The sequence below is a fragment of the Hermetia illucens genome, chromosome 6 (genome assembly GCF_905115235.1).
Source record: "Hermetia illucens chromosome 6, iHerIll2.2.curated.20191125, whole genome shotgun sequence".
NCBI classification, from domain to species: Eukaryota; Metazoa; Arthropoda; class Insecta; order Diptera; family Stratiomyidae; genus Hermetia; species Hermetia illucens.
In genome coordinates, this window is record NC_051854.1 from 84,108,555 (window position 1) to 84,133,765 (window position 25,211).

General features: G+C 41.7%; 1 protein-coding gene across 2 annotated transcripts in view; it reads right to left on the reverse strand.

The window, feature by feature from the left end:
• Positions 1-25,211, reverse strand: part of LOC119659189 (mucin-5AC) — a 257,852-nt gene that overhangs the window by 98,764 nt on the left and 133,877 nt on the right. Inside the window, exon 1 of one of the 2 annotated variants that reach the window (XM_038067150.1) lies at positions 20,263-20,369. The exons of the other annotated variant lie outside the window; for it this stretch is intronic. The gene's annotated coding sequence lies outside the window, so the exon portion shown is untranslated. Of the gene's footprint in view, positions 1-20,262; positions 20,370-25,211 lie in introns of those variants that run through there. 2 annotated transcript variants of the gene reach the window in all.

The following is a 25,211-nucleotide window of genomic DNA, read 5'->3' on the forward strand; positions in this document are numbered from 1 at the left end:
ATATCCTCACAATTATAGCAGCGAGGTCCAGCCACTTAAATAAACAATGTGGAACTTAAGTTCTGCTGATTCCAGTCATTGAACAGATCTTCAATAAGTAATAATAACCCCAAGCGGCATCGTAGAATGGAAACATCAAAACCTTGTCTCAAAACTTACTTCGGGCAATGGAGACCTCACTGAAAAAATAATGATTCAAAAGAGGAAACAAGCCGGGAAGCCGGAAGCTAGACGCTTGAGGTATGAAATGTTTTGTTTGTTTCTTACCTAAGTATATTTGGGTGAACTATCCCATTTGTATGTAGCCTGCAATGTAGGTATATATAATTACTGTGTGTCTATATACTACTGTGACTCTAGGATAAAATTAGAGGCGGTTTCTAGTCAATTCCCCTAAAAGCATAGTAATATATAGATTCTGAGAATGAGCTCGTTAACAAATCATCGCTTTCGACCGCCCGCGTTCCCCTCCTTTCCAACAAATGTCAAAATTAAGACCAGCTTTGAAAAGTACTAATCGAGACCTTTCATTTGATACCTGGCATGACTATATTAAATTTACACCCCTCTTTTGCATGTATAAGGACCCCCCTTAAACTCAGTCTAGAGAGATGTAACTTGCTGCATGTATGGACGTTCACAGTTCCCACCTTCTCACGAAATTTCGTGTCAATCGGTACAGCCATTTCTGAGAAAAGTATATGTGACAGACAGACAGGGAGACAGACCTGTACGGTGTTGGCAGGTCTCCCATCAGGCATAGATAAGGGACGTATTTGGAGGTATGCGTACATGGGCACGTTTATACGCAGGTCGGCTAGGTGGAAGGACACCCAGAACATGAAACCAATATGGAAAAAAAAGGAGAGAAAAAATTAACGACTCAAGGACTCGGAATCCCAGTACGGGCGGCTTTTGGGAGTGGGCAAGCAGTCTTCCGGCCGTCGATATCCCTTGATCGCAGTGCCTCAGTGGTGGATTACTTGGCCAATGTTGCATCGAATACTACCAGTAGTCTGGGAAAAGAGGCATTGAAAAGGAATATATCGCTCCCGAGAAAGCCTGCTCCAAAAATACGGAAAAATGGTTCATTCATTAGCTCATATTGGGGACTACACCGGATCTGAAGGTCTCAGAAGTGTCCTGAGGAAGAACCAAACAGAGAAGCAAAATCAGAATACGAATGAATACTCGGGGGAAAAATATTATAGCTGTCCGAATTCATAAAGAACAAACACAATATGCACCAGGCCATGAAAAGCATGGTCCGAGCAATTCGTCTACTGATAGTACTGATATAATAGTGCCAAGGACAAAAACAATGTCACTCAAGTAACACAAGTGACACTCCTCTAAAATCCAAAGGGCGATAAGCTGGAAAAGAGAAGTAGAGAGGGCGCAAACGATTCTTCCGTTCCCTTGCAGGACGCGAAAGAGCCAAATGGCCTCGCACCGGCTAAGGGAAAGGCAGACAAAGTGACCAAAACCATGAAAACAGCGGTGCCGGCTCCAATCGTCCCAAGTGGGTAAAGCCCCAAAGGAACCATGGACGGAAAGAAAAATGCGACCCGTTAAAGAAAATTACGGCCCGAATTTATTATCATCTGGAGAAACGGTGATATGACAAATGGCGATATCCCCAGGAAATTCAAATTCGATCCGGGACTGATAGGCCTTGGAGAAAGCGTCAGCCGAATCAGTCGCTCCCAGAAAGAAGGGTCTTTAAGAGAAAAGGCCCAAGTATGGGCCAGAAAGCAGGAGATTGTGATACAATGTAAAGTCATTGATTAAATCACGAGCACAGAGGATATTCGCGAGGCAATAGAAAAGCAGCTCCTCAAGTGCTGCTTATATGCCTTGAATTTGGCCACATAGCGGCGAAATGCCCCGATGACTGTGACAGGTCAAAATTATGCAGAAAATGTAGGGGAGAAGATCATATGTTCAGGGAGTGCAAGGGTGAGTCTGAATGTATGCTTTACAAGGGAAAGGGCGTTGACTGTGGGCACGTTGCAGGAAGCGGCAGATGCCCTGTGTTTAGGAGAGCCTTGAATGCAATAAAGAAATGAGGCTTATACAAATCAACCTCAACCACTGCATGCTTCGCAGTGCCTTCTTTCGCAGACCATCTATGAGGAGGGAATCGAAGCTGCCATAATCAGCGAACCTCATCGCAACAATAAGAATGGTGCCTGAGCGACAGATGTAACTGGCAAGGCGGCAATATGGCCGTGTGGAAATCAAGCCACTGAAGAAGAGACGGAGTTTACAGAAGAAATAGCTGGCATCTATTATACATATATAGTTGCCATGCTCCACTAAGCGCAATGATAGCAGATTTCGAGGAGATGTTAGATATGTTGATCTCGGATGAAAGAAGTCGAAACCTCAAGATAATAGCGGGTGACTTCAAAGCGTGAGCTTTGGATTGGGGCAGTCAAACTACGAACACCAGGGGCCGTATCCTGGTAGAGGCTTTTGCAGAGCTAGACTCGGCGCTTGCAAAAGCGGGAAATATACCCATCTTTCGTGAGTCAGGGTTGGGCTCAATAGTCGATCTGACATATGTGAGTACCACATTAGTGAGGAGAATGGCATGGTTTGTCAGTGTGTATTATACTCACAATGACCATCACCCAAATTTTCCTCCAGATCGAATATGGGCCATGCAGCAATGTGCATTCCCGCGGAGCTGGAAACCTGGACTGTTCCATGAAAAAGTTTGAAGAGGATCGATTCATAGAGATGCTATTAAGAGGCCACAATCCCGGTGGTGCGGCTTCTGAAAAGGTAGCGGAAATGATTGGACGCACAATGAGAGCATGCAAGGTTGCTATTCCGAGACGGCTAGTCCTCGCAAAAAGGTAGTTAAACGATTGGTGGAATGGAGAGACCGCGCAGTTGGCGGCTACATGTTTTCGAGCTGGAAGGACCTGCCAAGCATCTGGAGGAAGACCAAACTTCGACGGGAAACAGCAAGTATATATAAACCTTTGATATAGGCTTAAGCAGCTGATACGGACTAGCAACCGAAAATACTTCAAGCAACTTTATGCAGAGGTAGACCAAAGCCCCTGGGGAACAGCATACAGGGTGATTATGAAGAAGATGAGAGGAAGAACACTACTAGTAACCTGCCCGCATCTTCTGCTCGATATTGTCATGGCCCTCTTCCCCTCGGAGAAAGGGGAATGCAAAAAACATAAGCAAGCATTGGACGTCTACACCATACATGCAACTAAGGAGGAACTTGCGTAAATTTCCCGGAGAATTGGTGATAACAAAGCTGGATCTGGTTTCTGTTCCCAATAGAGCTCTTAAACTCGCTGTTAAGACCAGACTTTTCTAAAATTATAGCATGCTTTGTTGTTTTGGTTTTACGTTCTACTGTTATGCTACACAGGGCTAATGAAGGCAGAAATTCTACGTTGAATCCTAATTACGAGCGTAAGGAAGGTCTTCCATTACAACCAATTGATTTGATTATAATAATGTTTGCGCGGTTTACTCGATTTGAGGAAAGGGCTTGCAAATTGGCTGTCTTAGCCTCTGAGCCGCTCGTTCCTTCAATACTATGTGTTAAAGCTTTAATTATATGTCTACACGACTTGTGATTCATCGATGAGAAACATACAATAACGGAGAATAATCTAAGGGTAATTAAGGAGGTTAATGACTTCCGCAAATTGGACGCATTAGAGAGTTTCATCATCAACAAGATACAGATGGAAAAAGAATTAACAGGGATTTAGGAAAACTTAACAGCAGGCTTTTTGGATTAATTAGGTAATAAAGTAAAGTAGCAATTAAGGTCTGAATTTAGGTATTTAAGGACAAGTTGGACCATAAGCAGCTCAGACAAAAAATCACTGAGGAAGAGAACAACTGGTGCTTGCAATACCGGTATATGAGGAATAAAAGTGCAGTTCTGTAAAGAATCAAAAACCAAGTACAAGCTACAACTTGGAAGTAATGTAAAAGCATGTTTGTTCAAAGGAGTCAATCATCCGCTCTCTAACGCTTCCTACGATAATTTCTAATATAGTCTAATATAGGTTTAGGGAGCACCGACAGAAAGAAAAAGGTCAACTGTAATGGACAAATGCGATTTTTTACCATCCAAGCTCATTGTCAATCGCGTCCTTCTTCTCATATACCTAATATACCCTCTTAATATTACAATATTCTCTAAACTGGTGAGATTATATATTACATAAAGCTTTTGATCTATTTTATCAGCGAAATTAGATATGCCAGTTAATATAGAGAGCCATGACATGAATGTGAAACGGGAAACAGAGTTCAAATATTTGGGAATTACGCTAGACCAAAAATTACTCTGGAAAGCACATGTCGGAAACAGTTGTCGGAAAGTCATGAAGGCTCTGATGACTTGTAGGTAGGGAAAAAGGGGTTGCAGCCCGAGGATATTACTTTGCATATATATGCAATATTAAAGCCAATGATTACGTATGGAGCGGTAATCTGGACAGAAAGAACCGAACTCAGCACACAAGCCAGGGAATTACACAAACTCCAAAGGCAGGCTTGCGTGTGTATCAGTGGAGCAATGAGGACATGCCCAACCTCATCCTTAGAGGTCCTTCTGAGATTAACCCCTCTCTATCTGCACATAACGGTGCAGGTAAAGAGGACAATATTCGGGATAGTCGGAAGTATCAATGGGGCGGAGAGCTGCATAAATCGAAGCAAGACTGATATTCTTAGTAGGCGGTATCCCGAATTATTGATACCAAGGGATAACATGACAACGAGGTTTCACTTTGATAAGAACCTTGAAACATGTTGGAGTTACAATGCAAACTGGGAGAGCGTGGCTGGGGATACGGTTTAGACCAGCAACTGATTACTTTGTACACTGAAGGATCCCTCACTGCAGAAGGATAGGCTGCTGGTGTCACTGGTCCAAGGAAATTGTACTTGGAGCCAGTGGGGAGGTACACTAGCATATTCCAGGCGGAAATATACCCCATAGAGAGATGTGCATCCTTTAATCTGCAAAAAAAGTACTGGGGGCAGAACATAGCTATTCTCACCGATATTCAAGCAGCCATCAAGACACTTAGGTGAGGTACAGGTGAACTCTAAACTGGTGTGGGAATGCCTTGAGAGACTGAATACACTCGCCTCGTCCAACCGTCCAACAATGTCTGGATACTTTGGGTTGCAGGCCATGCTGAGTTGGAAGGCAACGAGGCAGCGGACGAACTAGCCAAGAAGGGAGCAGGGACGCCTTTACACGGGCCAGAACCCTTCTGATTATTCAGAAACGATTTCTTGGCTATGACATTAAAAAAATGAGCAGAAACGGCTGAGGCTACTATACTGGGTGGGCTTACCAGGAATGGAGCAGTCCAGAGTACTTCTTGGGGGATACGAACCTATCCGCAGAAAGGATTGTTTAGATCTCATCAAGGGGAACCTCCGAATCATAGTGGGAATTCTCAGTGACCACTATCGGCTGGACTATCACCTAGGGAAGCTAGGCATATCAACGGACACTCCCTGCTGGTTCTGTGCGGAGTGCGATGAAACCTCTATACACGTTCTGGGACAGTGCCCGGCACTTTCGCAAAGTAGGTGGAGGCATCTGGGAGAACATTGAATACCGAATGCAAAGTTGAAAGATCTGGAAGTAGTGAATATATTGAAATTCCTGGCGGCTTGCCTTAGGTACTATGATTAATAGGTACACTATAACCAGCACAATAGTTCGTTAAGGACGCGGTGCGACTTTCCCTTAGCAGAATAACAGTGAAATTCGCAATTCAATCAAAATCTAAAAACAACTTTTGGTTGACAAATATTTACTAAATTTGGCTCAGTTCGTATCACAGGACATACAGACAAATAGCACAAGAAAATAATATGCGTAGAAACTGAATACGTTTATTATGGCAATCAGATATGCTGCTTTCTATAAATACATTTTATTTTAATAATAATGCACCTTAGGCAGCATTCCATCAATCCATTGGCCCATTTCAGCAGAAGCACTGGCCACAATAGCAGCGACACTTTCCACACCTTTCACATGATGGGGATCCCATGCAGCTTACGCGCTTGTTGCGTAGTAACTCCACTATAGGTAGAGCACCAGTTCCGTCCACATCCTTAGTGAGCTCCGATTGTTCCAAATTTTCAGGACTTGCAAAGGCGACTGCGAAAATAACCGCAAGCAGAACGAAAACCAAAGATAGTTTCATCTTTCCAACTAGTTCTTACGAATTGCTCGAAATACTGATTCCCCAAAGAAGTTGGCGATGCGGTTTTATACCTTAAGAGGAGTTTGTTTTTTTACATTTACGAAGTAAATAATAATTGCGAGTTTACGGTTTTCCCCATATTGCGAAATATTTATTGCACAGTTTCAAGAAGTTCTTGAAAACTCGTGCATTAAATTATGAATAAAACTTGTTCCAAATGCATAGGCCTCTGATGGGATGGGGTCGAGAGTTGCAATCGAGCACAAACAGAATTCGCAAATCCACATAGTTTCATATGTACGTATCCCATGGTTACTTTTCGATGCAGCTTTTTAATGGATATTGAGGAAAATGGTTATATATATTATGCTTCCAAGACCATGACCAAGACCAGATGTTGGGGAAGCACCTAGAAGTTGTTAAGACTGTACTTCTGAACGTTGGCGAACTAGTCTCAAGATTTCATGATTCAATTATTTATGCATCAGATGGATTTTTAAAGCACTTAAAATTCTTGTTATTAATTTAGTATTTAACGTTAAGATTGAAAATTTTGTTTATTCTTTTATTAAGACCAGGTGAAGACGCCTGAGATACAGGTTGAAGCCAGACTTGTTACTAACGCCAACAGTCCAGAGATTATTATCCTAGTGTTAGTACATATAAAACGTTTGAGAGTCCTCTTAATAAACAAAGGAAACAGTCCTAAAAAAAATCCTTCCGTAGTTAATCGGCAACCATTTTGAATGAGTCTTGCAGATTAAATAAGTCAATTTCCAATTCTCTATCGGTTACTGCGGTGAATATGGGAAAAGCAACGTATTCTCGGAAAATCCCGGTATATTCATGATATAGCCAGCACAAATAGAGGTTACAATAGTGTCCCACAGACGAAATTTAAATTCCAGGAATATGATGAAGTTTTGTGTCGAATTGAAATGGGTCAAGGAACCGACAGGGTCCTTTAAGGTAGTTTTTGTTAAACATTGGGGCATAGACATATAGTGCTTCCTTATTAGGGAAATGGTGAAGAACAGCCGGCATGCTTCGCAGCATTACTTCATACATGCTCGAGAATACAATACGTCTGGTGTGGTTTCTGCGAATTCAGCCGTTGATGCAAATAAAGCAAATATTAGATGCCTTATTCGATGGAGGGGAAACGGGTTCTGAGCCCCGCAAAACATTTGGAAGGGAACCATGATTAGCATTAAGTTTATAGTTGTCTTCTGAATGTGCGAAAGGGGAGAGGTGCTGATATTGTCCTCGAACAAGATAACCACTTGATGGTGGCTCATCTTCTCGCAGGAACGGGATCAGGACTCGGATATCGTTTGGCAGTGAGAAAACCATCTTGTTTATCAAAATGGGGAACTAGGAGTAGAGGAGAGTAGGAAATTGAAGACTTCGAGTGAAGGCGAACGTGCTGCGTTTGAACTCCAATATTGCAACAAATCTCAAGATTTGCAGGATAGTATGCGGCATTATGAAAAGATAATTGCTATCACAGGAGGAGGAAAAGGAGGAAAAAGTGGCGGTAAATAATGCCAATTTATTTACCGATGATGCTGTGAGGTACGTTAATTGTGGACTCCTCTTCCACGATGAAGAGCAGCTTAAAAGGTGAAGAATTTTACTATGGCTCTGAACTATATAAGATCTGGTGAAGTTCCACCCTTTCTTGATAAGAAGGTCAGTCATCGTAATATGCGGATAATGACCATGCCTTCAAGCAGAGTAAGCCCTCCGGGCTACGCTGCTTCCTCGCGGAGCTGTCGTATTGCAGCTTCTGGCATCTATTCATTCAGTTATCTGTAATACTTGCAATTTGAAATCCCTCCCAGGGCGGGGGCCTCCTGCCGTCGCCAAGATGATAGATTAAAGTTTCCTAGAGCGCATAAAAGAACACTTGGAAAGCCTAAAGAGCATGCTGATATTCACTTTGGATCAACCTTTACCGTCCACATCATCACCGTTCGGATCAATTTGAAGGACGGGCCGGTGACCGGTAGATCTGTTGGTTAGAACATTAGAACACACTTTAAAAAACGATAATAGCTCCATTGCTGGCTGTGACATAAAATGTCCGTAGATATTGCTTGCTTCCCCAGATGATGGTTTAGTCGGCTGCGTCCAGTCAGTGTTCCCACTATAACCCGGTGGTTTTTCTTGGTGAGATTTAAACAGCCCTTCGTCCACTTGGGCTCGTGTTTCCTGGTAGGTTAGTGCAGTACAATTCACCCGTTCTCATCATTTAATATTATAGCTCCGGACTGGTTTCCGATTCCACAGAAAGGTTCTGGCCCGTATAGAGGCGCTCCTATGCCCTTCGTGGCCAGTTCGTCCGATGCTTCATTGCATTCCAATCCAATATGGCCTGGAATCCACAGTACTCAAACCTTATTTTGCAAACTGAGCGTATTTAGCTTCTTAAAGGATTACCATACTAGTTTAGAGTTCAGCTGATTGGACCTAATTGCCTTAATCGCTAAGTGGCTGTCGGTCAGACTAGCAAGCCCTATGGCGGTTGAAGCAGGCACATCTGTCGGGCAAATGACCCCGGCTGTGTTACGGTATAGAATTTCGGAGACTAGAGAGTTGTCCATCAAGTCATTACAAAGTTTGAAAAAGACACAAGCGTCAGTACGAAATTTTCAGGATGACAGGGGTGTCAGGTTAAAGAGAACTAGACGATCAGGATATGTCGAGGTAGCGAATCGAGCAAATCCCCTTTGCTTAGTGAATCTGTGCATCTTGCATAGCAATCACAATTGTCGTAAGGGGACCACACTTCGGAATCAATATTACAGAAGAGAAAGGATTTATAAAGGATGACTGAGGAATAGAAATGCATAAATTGATAGGAAGAGTAAACGATAAAGCCAGAGATTATGCAAGCGTCGCTGAGTGCATGGGCATGTGGTAATGAAAATTAAATCTACTCTTAAAGGCCACACCTAGGTTCTTGTGAGAGGTAGTCACGGTTAAGAGTTGATTATCAAGATAATAAAGGGTAACTTGTTACGAACGCACCACCGAAATAAAGCGTCAATGTTTGACTGAAGTTGAACTGATCAGTAGGTAAATTGCGGACTGCCAAAAAAAAAAAAGGTAAATAAAGAAGGAAGATCATTCGCGAAGAATGAAAACAGAAATGGACCGAGGATGAACCCTTGGGGTATTCCGGATGAGACAAGATGTAACTATTGAAGAAGATATAATTAGCTCTACCATTTAAGTGAAATTTTATCCAGGACAGAATACTTTCTGGAAATCGACACGATTGGAGTTTGGTGAGTAAGGAGTGGTTAATAGATAGAATCAAAAGCTTTGGAGAAGTCAGTTTAGATTGTGTGCCAAGTTTCTTGTATTTACAGACTTTGCAACTGGGTTGAACCCCATGCTCGCCGCGGTCGAGGCTCTACCTGCCAATTTGGCCTTGCCATTCAGGATGTATTTCCTCCAACTATCTCGATCCACCAGTCGCATCCACCAATTTTCAAATCCGAGGAATGACGCTCTGTCCTCGTCAACAGAATCCGTCTAATGCTTTCGGAATTTTCCTACCAGTTTTTGGCCTTCTGCTCTCCCTTCGAAAACCCTCTTAGGTATCCAAATATCTCCAGAGGCTGAACCTGGTCAGTCCATAACAACTTCCGAAGTTTTATTAAATTGGAGACTTCATGGCCATAAAATATTTAGTACGGCTCATGGTTGCATATAATTCGCCATTGGTCGTTATCTCGTTTAATTCCCATTATTCTCCTCAGGACTCTAGAGAGGATTGACCAGTTTTTCGGGTGCTTGTGTTACGCTCCACAATTTTCCACTTTTTTCAAATTTTTGTGAAAATTTTATAGGACGTACAAAGTATTAGATGCTTCTGCAATTGTCACCTTCCACGTTTTTTGTAGGTAGGTCATATCATAATTGTTGAACACTATTGCGGGGTCTGTTCATGATTCCCGATGAGATAAGAGAACTAAATTATGAATAGCTTTCATGGTCGATGGACCGCCTGATTTGATGAGCGGGGATGTCGTATATGCCTGGCGCCTTCTTTTATTTATTTTTTGGCATTTGATTGACTCTGGCAGTTCAATTTTCCCATTATGCTCGACCATAGTTCCTAGCGTTCACCCGCAAACCAGTAATTTCCCCGGGGCCTGGATTCACATCCAACCATTTCTTCTACTGTTGCTTTGATTGCGCATTTTCAGTGTAGCCCTTTCACAATGATATGAGCGAAACGAGACGTAGCCTTCGAAAATGTTGGGGAAGGGGAAAGGATGGATATAGGCCAGTAGTTTTCGGTCCGGGTAATGTCATATTTTTTCTGTTAGGGGATAAAACACATATCCTTCGGAAAAGCTGTTGTTATAAATGATAGCTCAGCTGGAAGGCCCGTACTCAGGGGCACGATGGATTCACGGAATTTAATGATTTCCCATGGTGCGGTAATCTGGGTAGACAAAACCAAATTTGATTCAACAGTCAGGGAGCTTGAAGAATGATTTTTTTGTGTATAACTAGGACAATGAGGGCATGCCCAATGAAGGTCCTTATGGGATAGAACTCTCTCCATTTACACATACAGTTGGAGGCAAAGAGAGCAATCTTCAGAATGCTCAAGGATTTCAGCTAGGCAGATAGTTTCCCTAAATTGAAACAAAATTGAGATACATTCTTGACCGCGTGCGGCTGCTACAGAATGATGGAATGGCAATTAATTTTTTCTTTGAGGAGAAATTTGAAATATGATTGAGCAACAGGGTAACTGGGACAACCTGCCAGTGACTTTCGGCTTAAACGAGCAACTGATTACTGTTCGACTAAAGGATTAGTTGACGTGCAATTAGTTAATAAGTACATTATTCCTCTTCTCCCTTACCTTAGTTTCCTCAGAACAGCCAGAGAGTTACACGAATTTAAGAGGCTGGCTTAGGCGAGGACTTGCCCACTGGTATCCCTAGAGGTCCTTCTGGGATTAAATTCTCTCCGTCTGCACATGCAGATGCATGCGAGGAGGGCGATCTTCAGAATGTCCGAGAGTACCAGTATGGCGGATCTGACAAACTCGAAGGAAAATTGATATTTTTTTTTAGGCGGCGTCCCGCATTACTGGTACCAAAGGATAACATGAAAACAAGTTTTTACTTAGGCAAGAAGTTTGAAACACCTTGGAGTAATAGGGCAAACTGGGAGAGCACGGTATTTCCATCCGGCTTAAACCAGCAACTGATTAACTGGTACACTGATCGATCTCTTACAGAGGAGGGAGCATGTGTCGGTATCATTGGTCCAAACGAAACGGATTTTGAACCAATGGGTAAGCGCACCAGGATATCTCAGACAGAAATATACGCCATAGACAGATGTGCTTCCTTGAACTTCAAAAGGAACCATAGGGGGCAGTACATTTCTATTCAAACCGGCAGCCAAGCGGCTATTAAGGCACCAAGGTCCTGCCAGGTAAATAAGAAACTGGTATGGGAATACCTTAATAAACTAAATACGGTCGGCTCGTTCAATAAGGTCCGAATACTCTGAATTCCAGGCTACATTGTGTTGGAAACCAATCAGGAAGTGGACGCGTTGGCCAAGAAAGGAGCATCGACACCGCTATATGTGCTAGAGCCACGAAATTAACAAATGAAGAGGAACGGTCGAGGGAATTTTACTGGGCGAACTTACTAGTAATGGAACAGTCCATGGTGCTCACCAAGAAGGGTCTCCGGATCATAGTGAATCATTGTACACTGGTCACTGTAGGCTCAACTATCACCTGGGGAAACTAGGGATATTTACGGGTCTTAAGCACAATTTGTCAGCGATTTTTAAAAAATTCAGAACATTCTCAATGTAAACTCATCTGTAACATTGAAATTCTCTGGGGTACCTATAACTCCTCTTTGGTAACATTTTGGAAAAGTCCTTTGTTGTTATAATGCTCGCACTTTTGCAGATTGTTGCTTGTTTTAAAGCATTTGGGTACCACTACTTCTGCAGTCATTCTGAATATCTGAACCAAATTCATAATAATAATAATAATCCTTGACGCAACAATCCATATTGGATCAGGCCCTTGAAGTGTGTTAGAGCACTTCATTCAAAATTCATAATAGTTTTCCATAATGGAAAAACTGGTTTGAACCTTACCAGCATCGCTTAGAATTTTACTTTTTATTGGAGCTTCAGTTAAATTTTATATCCGCCGAATTCCGACGACAAATTAGAGAATTAACTATCCATATTTCAACCAGCCAATCAAATTGTCTTCCTACAAACTTGCAAAATATTAGTACGTACTTGTAAGCATTATCATTTTCTTACCTAATTGAGATCACGCAATTATTATCATCACCAGGAACTACACAATTTATACACAATGTCACACGGAGGCAACATTATTGCTTTGTATCCCCATTTTTCAGATCAACAATACTCCATAGAAAGGAGACTTGATTTACAATAAATCCACAATCGGCATCTTCAAATGTCGCATGAAGAATGGACAATGAGCGATGGCCTTCGCAAACGTGGAGACACGCAGAAATATAGAAACTTTATGCTGGGCTAATTGAATCTATCATGAATCGATCGCAGTACTACCTCGAGTACCTGAATTTAGACTGGAATTTTCTTCATTTCATAATAAACCAAACAATCCAAATTGAAAGACTTACGACGACAGTGAGAAGATTGAGATGATAAAATACAAAAAATAATAAATTGTGCAACCGTCATTGGTCGACCCTCTGTTCGTACTTTAATTGGGCATATTTGTAACGATAGTCGTTACCCGTACCGTTTTTAAAGAGCATTCACTAGTTCAAGGTTGGAATAAAGCTTTTTGGAGATGCTTTTTATTTTCGCGGGTTAACATGCAATTATGTTCGCACGATACAATACAAAAACACCTTTTTAAATCTATCTTCGATAGTCTGGTGTACATGATAAGACAAAAAACAAGATTGGTATTCAATAATTCGTCACGATGGAAGAATCTTTTGATTCGGAAATTAAAGTAAAATAACTGGACGTTGATTGGAGTGAAGGTCGGGGTTTTTTTGTTGAGATTAGTTGGAGCAAAAAATTGGAAATCCACAGAAGGACTTTTTTGATTTAATGGGGACGAAAAGTTCAGTTCAGACTCTGAAACAGCGGGGATAGTGCGGGATTCACACCCATTATAAACCACCCCAGTCCCGCGGGATTACCATTTAAGTATTACTTCATGTTCCGTATTTTTACGACTGCGAAGGCCTTTGTGTAAGTCCGTTCTCCTTCGATCTCAGGAAATACATTCTCAGAGCTCATACTTACTCTCACCGCGTCGATCAAATTCTTTCTCTCCCTGGCAAACCTTGGGCAGTGAAACATCACATGCTCTGCATCCTCCGCTGTGCCACCACTTCCAGGGCAATTCGGCAAATCTTCCAAACCTAAGCGATACAGATGGTCCCCGTACCAAACACCATGTCGCTTGAAGAACTGGGTAATATGGTAGTTGGTCTCCCATATTTGCGCTCAATGCTGTCCTGAAGATCCGAATGAGCTTACGCCTCCAACGAGTGTTCGTAAACTCCTCCTCTGCGTTGTCAGCGCGTAAAGCAGAGTGCAGAGTGCAAGTGCCGCGATGGCACTAGTTATCTGTTGACATACATAATGTAGGTGCTCTCTAAAACTCAATTTGGCATCAGTCATCACCCTCAGTTATTCGATAGCCTACATCAAGACGAGCGTATGTCCACCGACTTCCACTTTCATCGTGTTCTTCTTTCTACGGTTTCTTATTAAGACCGCTTCCGCTTTCTCATCCGCCAGAGTCAGTCTCTAGTCAGGAATATACCACTCTTACTGCCTCGATCGCTTAGACTCCCAGGAGTGCAACAACTACAACCAGATTAACTGCAAAGCCAACAATCGTACCGTCTCCTTAGACAGGAAGAAGAAGAGTCTCTTCTGCATGACATTCCACAGCAAGGGACCCAACATTTAGCCCGGTGATACCCCCGCTTTGACGATGTACTCTTTGGGCCACTCATCCATCCCACATCAGAGAGTTTTCAGCAAGAAGTAATTCTGGACCAAATATCCAGGGACACCTACAATGTGATTCTTGAAAAATCTTTAAATTTGTGTTTTATACGCAAACATTATATACGCATGCATGTAATATTATTCCTTGTAATATTATATTTTCTAGGTATGACTTTTCTTTTTTTTGAATTTTGAAAGAACTATGCGAATAGGCCGCACTAACACTTTGTGATCGTAATGATGGTATCTAAATTTTAGTAAAGTATAATATTGGGAAAATCGAGTAGGAAGAGCTCTAACACACTTCAAGGCCCTAATCCAATTGGATTGTCGCTATTACATCAAACACGACGCTTCAGGTATGAAAGGTTTTGTGTATTTCTTTTATAAACATTTGAGTGGACATTTGTCTCATTAATACCACTTCTTCTTTGTCTTTAACTTTTGTCCCGTTCACAAGCGGGGTCGGCTCGTCGTGACCAGTTTCGCTATTTGTCCCTATCAAATGTCTGATCTAGATGCAATCACGAGGCTTTTAAATCCCCATCTAGCGTATCAAGCCACCGTCGTTTCGGTCGGCCTTTTGGTCGAGGATTCACTTTCGCGTGATACTGACATTCAACGTCTTGAAATTGCACAGAAACGAAACGAAATTTCATGAGTCTAGGATGAACGAGTCAATTACTAACAAGTCGGGAAACCGGAAGCTAGGCGCTTCAGGTACGAAAGGTTTTGTTTGCTTCTTCTGTGAGTATATTTGAGTATTGAACTATTCCATTTGTACGCAGCCCGTTACGTATGTGCATTCAGCATGTCAGATTTAGTACTTTGAGTTGTAAATTTACACGGTAAAGACAATTTTGAGCTACTGTAACTTTTGTAACATATAGAAGCAGCTTCATGATTTTTTTCGGATTTTTCGGTTGGGTAGTTTCTGAGAATAGGTCCGTTAAATAAATCATCACTTTCCACTCCTCCTACTCCCCGCCTTTCTAATAAATCTCAAAACTCAGATCGGTGTCGCAAAGTACTAATCGAAACCTTTCATTTGGTACCCCACATGACTATATGTGGGGAAAAAATTTTTACACCCCCTTTTATCCCATCCCCTAAATCTCAACATAGAAGGGTATCACTCCCAGCATGTCTGGGCGTTCACAGTTACCACCTTCTCACCAAATTTCGTGTCAATCGGTTTAGCCGTTTCTGAGGAAAATGCATGTGACAGACAGACAGGCAGACAGGCAGACGGACAGACAGACAGACATTGAACCGATTTTAATAAGGTTTTGTTTTGCAAACACTCCATTTGAACAGATATGCGTATGGAGGGTATTTCGGAGTCTAGGCACAATATATTGGCAGATACAGCGTATTGTAGTGCACCACTTCTTACGGTGTACTGTAGTGCACCGTTGCGATCTTGAATTTAGTGCTCTAATACACATTCAAAGCCCTGATCAAATATGGATTCTTGCCCCAACTATTATCATTTCGCCAAATTAGACAGAATCGAAAACCTGGTGCGTATTGTTGTTATACCACGATTTGAACGATGGACCTCAAATATAACGTACAATCTGCGGGGTTCCAGTGAACGGCAAATTCTTAAAGAAATGACCGACTATGACTTCACAGATCGTGACTTTTGTGTCACAATACATTTTTAACGTTTAGTACCGCCAGTATATACCTTGGAACCTACGGGTAGCCCCCAGTTTCATTTGTCTACTGTTACTGCTCCTACACCAAACTAAAAGAGGGATATTATCTAGAAGATAGTTCTTTATTAATCTTTTTGTACTTAATACAATCATAACCTTTAGTTACATATAGATTGGAACAAGCTGCCAAAATCAAACTATGCAATCCCCTAGAATCCCCCGCTGATAAGCACACGAGAGCGCAGCAGCTACCCTCGGCTCAGGGCCAACTGGAGTTGCTACGCCTTTCCAAGTGTCCGGCAAGAAACCAGCAGAACTCTATCCTAAAGACGGTCAGAATCGGCTTGGAGCCAACTAATGAACTGACGTGTTTAGCATAGGAACTAAGACAGTCCACTTTCCCTATGCTCGATTTGGCTTTTATTTAATTTTGTGTTTGTTAGAATCGCCAAAAATCCATTATTGCCGATTCTGCAATTGACCACGAAAATAAATTTTCCTGAGGATCACCATTCATAAACCATATGTTCGCAACCAGCACATAAATATCTTGGAGTCATGATTGGTCAAAAACTATACTTCAAGAGAGATGTTGGTAATCCAACAACTAAGCATTTCGAGCGAGCACTTTTCCTTGTCCACTGTTGCCAAATATAGATGACCCAAAGGAAAACCGCCGGCTCCTTATCTCAAGGCTTTAGCATTAGACACTGAACCCATTGAGAAGATTGCGTGGGCACCGAATGATAATAAAAGGAGCAGCATGTGTAGTCGTTGGCACGGTCTTCATTGACAGTTTGGCAGACTAAGCTCCATGCCTGTATGACGTAGCATATACAGTCAGGGAATCCCATATCGATTGTTGGCAATTAGCACGGACTAAGCCTTATAGTGAGTGGCAACAGACATGAGATGATTCACGAAAAGAATGGTAGAGCGGCAAAATTATCCCGAATGTTTTATAATGGTTAAACAACGACAAGTCGAGGAAAGATACTTCGGAGGAGACACCGGGTGAAAATCGTACGGAGGTTCCCGAAAAAGTCTCGGAAGCCATAGAGGCGGAAAGGACTGGATTAGTCAGGGAAATAGAGCTGCTGCCCAGTGAAGAGCAGAAGCTGGACGACCTAGACCTAGATCTTCTAGGGCTTAGGATGGACACCGACGAGCAGGAAAGCGCCATGTCGGTGGAGGAGCATAGTCTTGGGATATATCTGTGCAGGAAGGTCGGACTCCGTATCAACCCAGCCAAAACCGCCACAGTATCATTCACTAGGAAACTCAAGCTTGATCACCTGACATCTCCAAACGAGAAACAGAGGTCAAATATTTGGGAATTACGCTAGACCAAAAATTCACGCATGTCGGTAGCCCCCAAGACCTATCGCAGGAAAAAAGTAGTTGCCCACCGAAGATACTACTTTGGATACACACTGCAATAGTAAGGCCTATGATTACCTATGGGAAGGTAATCTGGATAAAAGGAATTGAGCTCAGCCGCAAGCCAGGGCCAAAGAATGGCTTGCGTGTGTATCAGCGGGGCAATTAGGACATGCCCAGCGGTAACTCTGCAGGTCCTTCTGGGATTAACCCCTCCCCATCTGCACATACACATGCAGGCAAAGAGAGCAATCTTCGGAATGACCGGAAGTATCAGTGAGGCGGGGAAGAATTATATTCTTTCTTGACGATACCCCGAATTATTGATACGAAAGGATAACTTGACAACAAATTTTCAATTCGATAAGAAGTTTGAAACACGTTGGAGTAACAAGGTGAACTGAGAAAGCGTAGCTGTGATATACGGCTTAAACGTGTAACATGCACAGTGTACTTGGTACACTGACGGATCCCTCTCAGCAGAGGGAGCAAATGCCGGGGTAATTGATCCAAGGAAAATTTACTTGGAGCCATGGGTAGGCAAACTAGCATATTCCAGGCGGAAATATACGCTACATACAGATGTGCCTCCTTTAATCTCCAAAGGAGCTACAGGGGGCAAAACATTGCTATTCTGGCGGACAGCCAAGTGGTGATCAAGGTACTTAGGTCCAGCCAGGTGAAGCTCTAAGCTGGTATGAGAATACATTTAAACATTGAATACGCTCGACTCGCTCAACAAGGTCTGGATACTCTGGGTTCCACGCCATGTTAGGTTGGAAGGCAATGAGGCAGCATACGAACTAGTCAAAAAGGGAGCAGAGGCGTCTTTACACGCGCCAGGACCCTACTGTAGAATCGGAAAAGTCTTACCCCACAATAAGAATTCATGTTAGGTATATTAGAATATTTTTAGGCTAACGAACAGAATGTACATCCCAAGCAATTTAGGGATGTCTTCAGGCTGCATAGGTATACTGGTTTGCAACCTGGATTGTTTGACTTGTGGTGAGCTGAACCACACTCAAAATGGCAACTCAGAGTTCCCCCATGACTGTGTCACTGAGAGATCGGTATTCGTCATCCAGCCAAAGGTTTGCCTTGTAGGTAGTTCCTGGTTGATCCGACGAATACAAGGATGCCCATTTGGAGTGACCAGCCCCTCACTGGCCTTAAAGTATAAAGCACATCAGGGAAAGTCTCGCTCAATCAGGAGCATTCTCATTTCATTTTTTCATACTACTCCTCTTCTTCTCACCTTTGTTTCTGATCTGATAGATCGGTATTTGTCATCCGACGAATACAAAGATGCCAACTTGGAACGACCAGCCTCTCACTGACTTTGGAGTACAAAGTACATCAGGGAAGGTCTAGCTCCATCAGGAGCATTCTCATTTCACACTCTCACGCTACTCCTTATCTTCTTTCTTTCTTACCTCTGTTTGATCTTGAATTAAGAGGTCGGAGGACATCGAGCTGCCTTAAGTGAAATGTAGCTGCACCTCCATATTGGACGCTCATACTATATGCAAATGAGAATGGCAGCTGCTCCCATACGAGAAGTCTCAGCCACCTATATGCACATCTGGTAGTAATAGGGTAAACCAGATACGCATTAAAGATTGCTACACCAGCCTTACGGCAGATAGTGATAACAACAAATGATAGGATGACGTTGTAGCCAGAACACAACAGAAAAGTGCTTGCCGACGACAAGGACCCGGTACCGATAGGAGCGGGACCTTGTGATAGAGTAACAGCTGTTGGAGTTTCGTGGATATCTCAGAACGAGAATACTTAATAAGAGAATGGTCATAGGCGGATAGTCGCGGGTCAAGCCAGCTTGCAATGTAGAATGCAAGTTGTCGTCCATCCAAGCCTAGAAGATGAACGGTTGAGGGAACTATATTGAATGGTCTGGAGCAGTCCAGGGTGCTTATTAGGGGATACGAATCCAATCGCCCAAAGGACCTCATCAAGAAGAACACCGAATCATATTGGGAATTCTCACTGGTCACTGCCGGCTAAATTATCACCTAAGGAAGCTGGAGATATCTACGGACATTGCCTGCAGGTTCTGTGCGGAGTGTGATGAAAGCTCTATACACGTTCTAAGATTTGAAAGTAGGGAATATATTAAAATTCCTAACGGTTATAAGCTTGCTTGGGATGCTATAATTAATAGCTACGCTATAATCAGTAGTAGGGACACAATAGTTTTTTAAGGACGCGGTATAACTTCCCCTTAACAGAATAGTAATTGCTCATCTTCGAGCCTGAGGCGTGGTTTGTCATCATCGAAACGGTTTTGATTTTTTTTTTCATTTGTTACATCGGATTTGATCAACTGAAATGTTTAGTTCAACGATCGAAAGATCTTCTGAAGCAAATTCGGTTTGGCGACTTCCTCTTCTAGTATGCGTATGGCTTCAACTTCTAAGGAGGAAGTCTTAAAAAATTGTATCAGCATCTGCTCTGGGAAATGAATTGAGGAGAATATCTAATTTCATCTTTCTTTCATTTAATCACATTAATGTATTCTCTTGACTTTTCTATCGAAAGCAATCCGAAAAAATATCCCAATGGCTCTATGTCGTAGCTTAGATAGTTTTATACTCTGTAACAAAACATTTGAGTCTGTTCGACAAATCTCAAGATAAAATTAAGTAATATTGCGCTCATCGATTACCGCAAATTTCATTTCATATCTTCAATTCCTTTTCTCCACTAAAAATCAGATATGAAAATAAAGCATGGAAAGTTCCGAAACATGATTAAAGTTTGAAAATTGCACGGTATTGTCTTCTAGAAAACGTATCCATCATGTTTAAGCTTTCATCAATTTTAATTCCAGACAAACATCCACTTCTCACTTTTATTAGATAATTATCTTCTTCAGGAAACATCGAAGAATGGAGCGCGAATGATTTATTGAAAAATGTACTTACAATTGTTATATTTGCTACTGGATTTGTTCAAGTTGTTAAGCTGCTGAACCTTACACACTTTGCCAGTGGCCAATGCAAATAGTCCGCAAATTGGATATAAAAACTCTATTTACCTGAAAGAATAAAGAAAAGGAGATAATGAAGAAAAAAAATCAAAGGAAAGTTGTTAAATTCGAATCGATTATTATAGCACAATGAGTTTGTGAGGAAAACATGAAAGGATGAGATGTGCAATAATTTAAGGTCTTGGTAGCAATCAAAGTGATTAATTACTTCAGAAATTGATAATCGCAGGTCTTTGAGGTGTTTGATTAGTTTTAGAGATTCCGTGCAATTAGAAAGTACATATTAGCAGTTTTAACCTGAAAGGAATTGTAGTGATAAATATTAGAGATGTTCATAAAAAATTATTGTCTGGTCTCATTTAACACTTTTTTGTTTAGGTTTAATTTGGATGTTGACGTTTTGGACACATTAGACATTGGTAGGATGATACGTCTTAGACAAAAAATAAAAAGATACAGATGTATATAAAATGTTTTTGTTACTTTCAAAAGAATAATCACATCTTAAATTTAAGTTTAGTAGTAATTTCGAGAAAATCAGTAGAAAAATAATATGAAATCTTTCTAACGAAAAATTTTGTAGAGAGTGTGAAAAATATAATTTGGCGCAAAGACCAATACAGCAAACTTTTGTTAACTATCTGTGAAATAATTAGGATAGATTGGCAACTTGATTTTTTTTTTATTTTCCAGAAAATGAAATTATTCCTTAGTTTCAGTTCAATTGCTGTTTATGTGACGCTCGATATTTCAAACTGCTTTTTGAATTTTTTGGCAATAAAAATTTTTTAATATGTTATTACTGGGGTGTTGAAAAAAAGCAAAGTAATTAACGAACGGTCATCAACGTTTGTAATTGTTTTTACGGTCAAAGTGGACTCTTCTAAAACAAGATGGGTTATTCTTTTGTAGTAATCTGCAACGAAAACTTCAAAGGTTGTCTGATTCTGTATACCGGCCGCTATGGTCTGAGCTATGATCATAATTTTATCTTGCTAAATATTAAAATGGAGATGTAATGTAAAATGTCCAGAAATCGCGTGCATTTATTGTTTATAATCCAGAATCAAAATAAGAAATTACTAACGAAAATACATAAACATGGTTCGCACGGGAACTATTGATTTGTAGAATACTAAGAACAATCAGCTGAACAGAATTAAGCCACTGTACCGATTGACACGAAAGTTGAGAGGATTGGAATTGCAGACATCCACGAATGTAGTTAGTGACATCTTTCTACAATGACTTTAAGAGAGGGTGTCCATACATGCACCGAATATAGTCGTGTGGTATCAAATGAAAGGTATTGATTAGTACTTTTCGAATCTAAAATCAGTTTTGACATGAATTGTAAAGTGTGGAGTCAAAATCTGCACACCTAAAGTGAGACAGGACTCATTTTCGGAAACAACCCAACCCGAGCTAATGTTTTTTACAGAATATGGCCATGTGGGGTATCAAATGAAAACACTTAATTGGTACTTTTCGTAACTAGTCCCATATTTTCGATCGAGTCAACGGTAGGGGAGTGAGGGCTCAAAATATGACACCCAAAAAGTGCGTCAGGTCCTGTTCTCGTAACCTAACCAACTAAAAAAGATTCACAATGAGGGGTGTCCCTGGTTACTTAGGTCGGATAATCGAAAGTTACCTTTCGGAGAGACTTCGGAGAGACGAAAGAATATATTGTGACAGCAGGCATTCCCCAAGGCCCAGTACTGAGGAGCGCTCGCCTTCCCGTGCCAAGGGAGGCAACAATGATTGGTTTTGCAAACAACTTGGCAGTAGTAGTAGTTGTGAAAGACCAGCAGGGCGTGGAACCGTGAACAAGTGAAACCATTCATACTATCAAAGTATGGCTCCAAATGGTGAAATTGGACCTTGCGGAAGATAAGACGGAGGCGGTCCTTATTACCAATCGCAGGAAAAACAACCCTGTCATAATCCGCGTTGGTAATCACGAAGTTGTTTCAAAATCGATCATTAGATACCTGGGGGTAATGATCGATGCCAAGTTGAGCTTCAAGAGGCACTTGGACTATGCTCGCGAACAAGCACCAAGGATGATGCCAAATATTGGAAGGCCAAAATTTAGTCGCCGGCTGCTTATCGCAGGGGGGGGGGGGTGAAATTCATCCTGCTATACGCGGCTCCTGTCTGGGTTTGCGCACTGGATAACACAGCGAACCAGAGAAGGGTAAGGTCGGCAACCCGGCCAATCGCGCTGAGGGTGTTCAGTGCATATAAAACGGTATCAGGTGGGGCAGTGTGTGTCATCGCGGGAATGATTCCCTTGGATTTCCTGGCGAATGAGGCACACTCTTTCTTCCGGAGAAGGAGGGTGAATCCGGCCGAGGTGACCGCGGGCTTCCTAAAAGTCAGCTGCACAGGAGATGGCAGCAACGGTGGGGTAATTCTGAAAAAGGCCGCTGGTCCCATACACTGATCCCGTATATTGGGAGATAGATCGAACACAAGCATGGAGAATCAAATTACCACCTAACGCAGTTCCTTACGGGACATGGTGGATACAAGAAATACTTGAATCGCTTCGGATTGGATGAGTCTCCAGGCTGTCTCGAATGCGCCACTACACCCGAGGACCCGGAGCATGTTATGTTCCACTGTCCGAGATTTGTGAATGAAAGAAGAAGGAGGTTTAACGATGCCCTCAATGCAGTTATCGGACCCTATAATTTCGTGGAGGAGATGCTGAGGTCCCCAGCAAACTGAGATTCGATAAACAGAATGCCCTCCTTGCGAAGTAATACTTCACGGTGGCCCCGCGAGGATATGGGCGGAGAAATGGGGGTTTTAATGGCTGAGAATCCCACACACTGCTGCAACCTGACGCATCAGCGTGTTTTTAAGATTTCCACCTCGACCCGTAAAAAAAAATATCTATGTCTGTAATATGCACTTATATCCTACGCACCAACTTCCGGTTTCCCGACTTGTTTTAAAATTAAGATTTTTATATGGCCACTGGACATAAATTTTAAATTTAGAAGGTTTGAATGAAAAAGAGTTCTAGTTAAATGTGAAGGATTTTTTATAGAAAGTTCATTTTATTGTTTTCTTCTAAAGATAATTTGATAATTTAGAGAATAACAGTAAGTTGGCAAAGAAATCTTTCTCTTAAAATCTGAAGTTTAGCAATTTTGAAATCTGAAGCAGAAGATTACATTTTCGGTTTGATTTTTGTATTCGTTTTTACGTTTTATGCAAAAGCAAAACCTTGTCAAAATCGGTTTACTGTGTGTTTATCTCTCTGTCTGCCTGTCTCGCTAACACTAAAACTTGTCTCGGAAACGGCTGCATAGGTGAAATTCGTTTGGCATATGGATGTGGAGGTCATGACTTTCTGTTTGAGGAAGGTTTCCAAACAGGAGAAGAGTCCAATTTTTTTTTAATATAGGAGCATAGCAAGTATCAAACGGGAGATTTTGGCTAGCACCTTAACAAACAAGTCTCAGATTTGCCACCAGTTGCAAAGTATGGGAGATAAGGTTAAAAAATATGGTTGAAATGTGGTGTTTGTAGTGTTGTAACTTTTACAATTTTTCAAATTTCGCTTTGAAACTTTGGGGAAATATCTTCAGGTAGGATGATATCGATTAAAAAATGAATTTTCTGAAAGCTTCAATTATATATTTCCCCTCAAATTGAGTTGTCTGACACTTTCGTTTATACATAAATTTATCATGGACTAACTACATTCAAATGGAATTATTGTGTAACACATTTCAAATCCACAAAACCTTTCATACCCGAAGCACCGAGATTCCTGTTTGCAACTTGTTGAGGATATTTCCTATGTTTAGAAATACTTTACTCTTCTTTGTGTCTGACTAGCTGACTCCTTTTAAAAATTTCGAAAAAAAATTTAGATGCCAAACTAACTTCTTGTGTAGGGACACCACCTAAAGTGGGGACTCCTGTCAGAGACGGTGAAGAAGGTTAATTCTTGGTCTCTGGGGTCGACAGACATAACTCCTACCTTGAGGTTACTCATATGTGGAAAGTCCCTTTTTGTCGCTCCTTCGACCTCTTATTCATTCGCGAGACAGTCTAGATCCCTTATTTCAAGTGTGCACTTGGTTTCGAGGCTGTAAACCAATGCTTTCGTGACTAGAGTGCTCTTCTTGTCAGACTACGACCCAAGTTCGACAAGTATACAACCGGATCGAGTCTGTCGGACAGATTTGATATCTAACCCAACATCTTCTCCTTTGACGTTGCAGATTTTTCGAAGAACTTCTACTGTATTTTCGCCTTTTTTGCCTGCTTGGCCCGTTTAGTTATCACCTAGCGGAATTCTCTTTGCAAAATCATTGAAGACACTTCGCTAGTGTTTTTTCTTCAATTCCTTTTCTGAAGCCTTGGAGGCGTTTCGACAATCCGCCATTTTTCATATTCGTAGATATATTTCGCTGGAAGATGGAAGCAGCCCTAATTTTCCATAATAGCGCCAGCCACTTTTTAAGTATCCTTTATTCCCCTGCCCCTGTTTTTTGAATAACGCTCATCCACTCCGGTATGTCTGGGTTGTCTTGCATCTTCCCCCTGGTTGTTAAATTCATAAATCTTTTTTTCGCGACAAGAGAGTGTTTACATGCTCGGAGCTTGTCGGCTTTTCTAGTAGCCCTTTTTCCTACCTAAACCTTGATGGCGTGTCACCTTTTTGGCCACCAGAAGTATTACCTTGTCCGGTGTAACTCCTTCACTCACTCCCCTATCTCTCTGGAACCGTGGGCTTCTTTGAAAGAAATTAAGAAATTTATAGTAGGATCCCCCATTTTAATTGCAAGATGGATTGAACGTTGTGTATTGCCGCCCCTTCTTAAAAATGTTACCATCGAAATTGATAGTGCTGTTGTT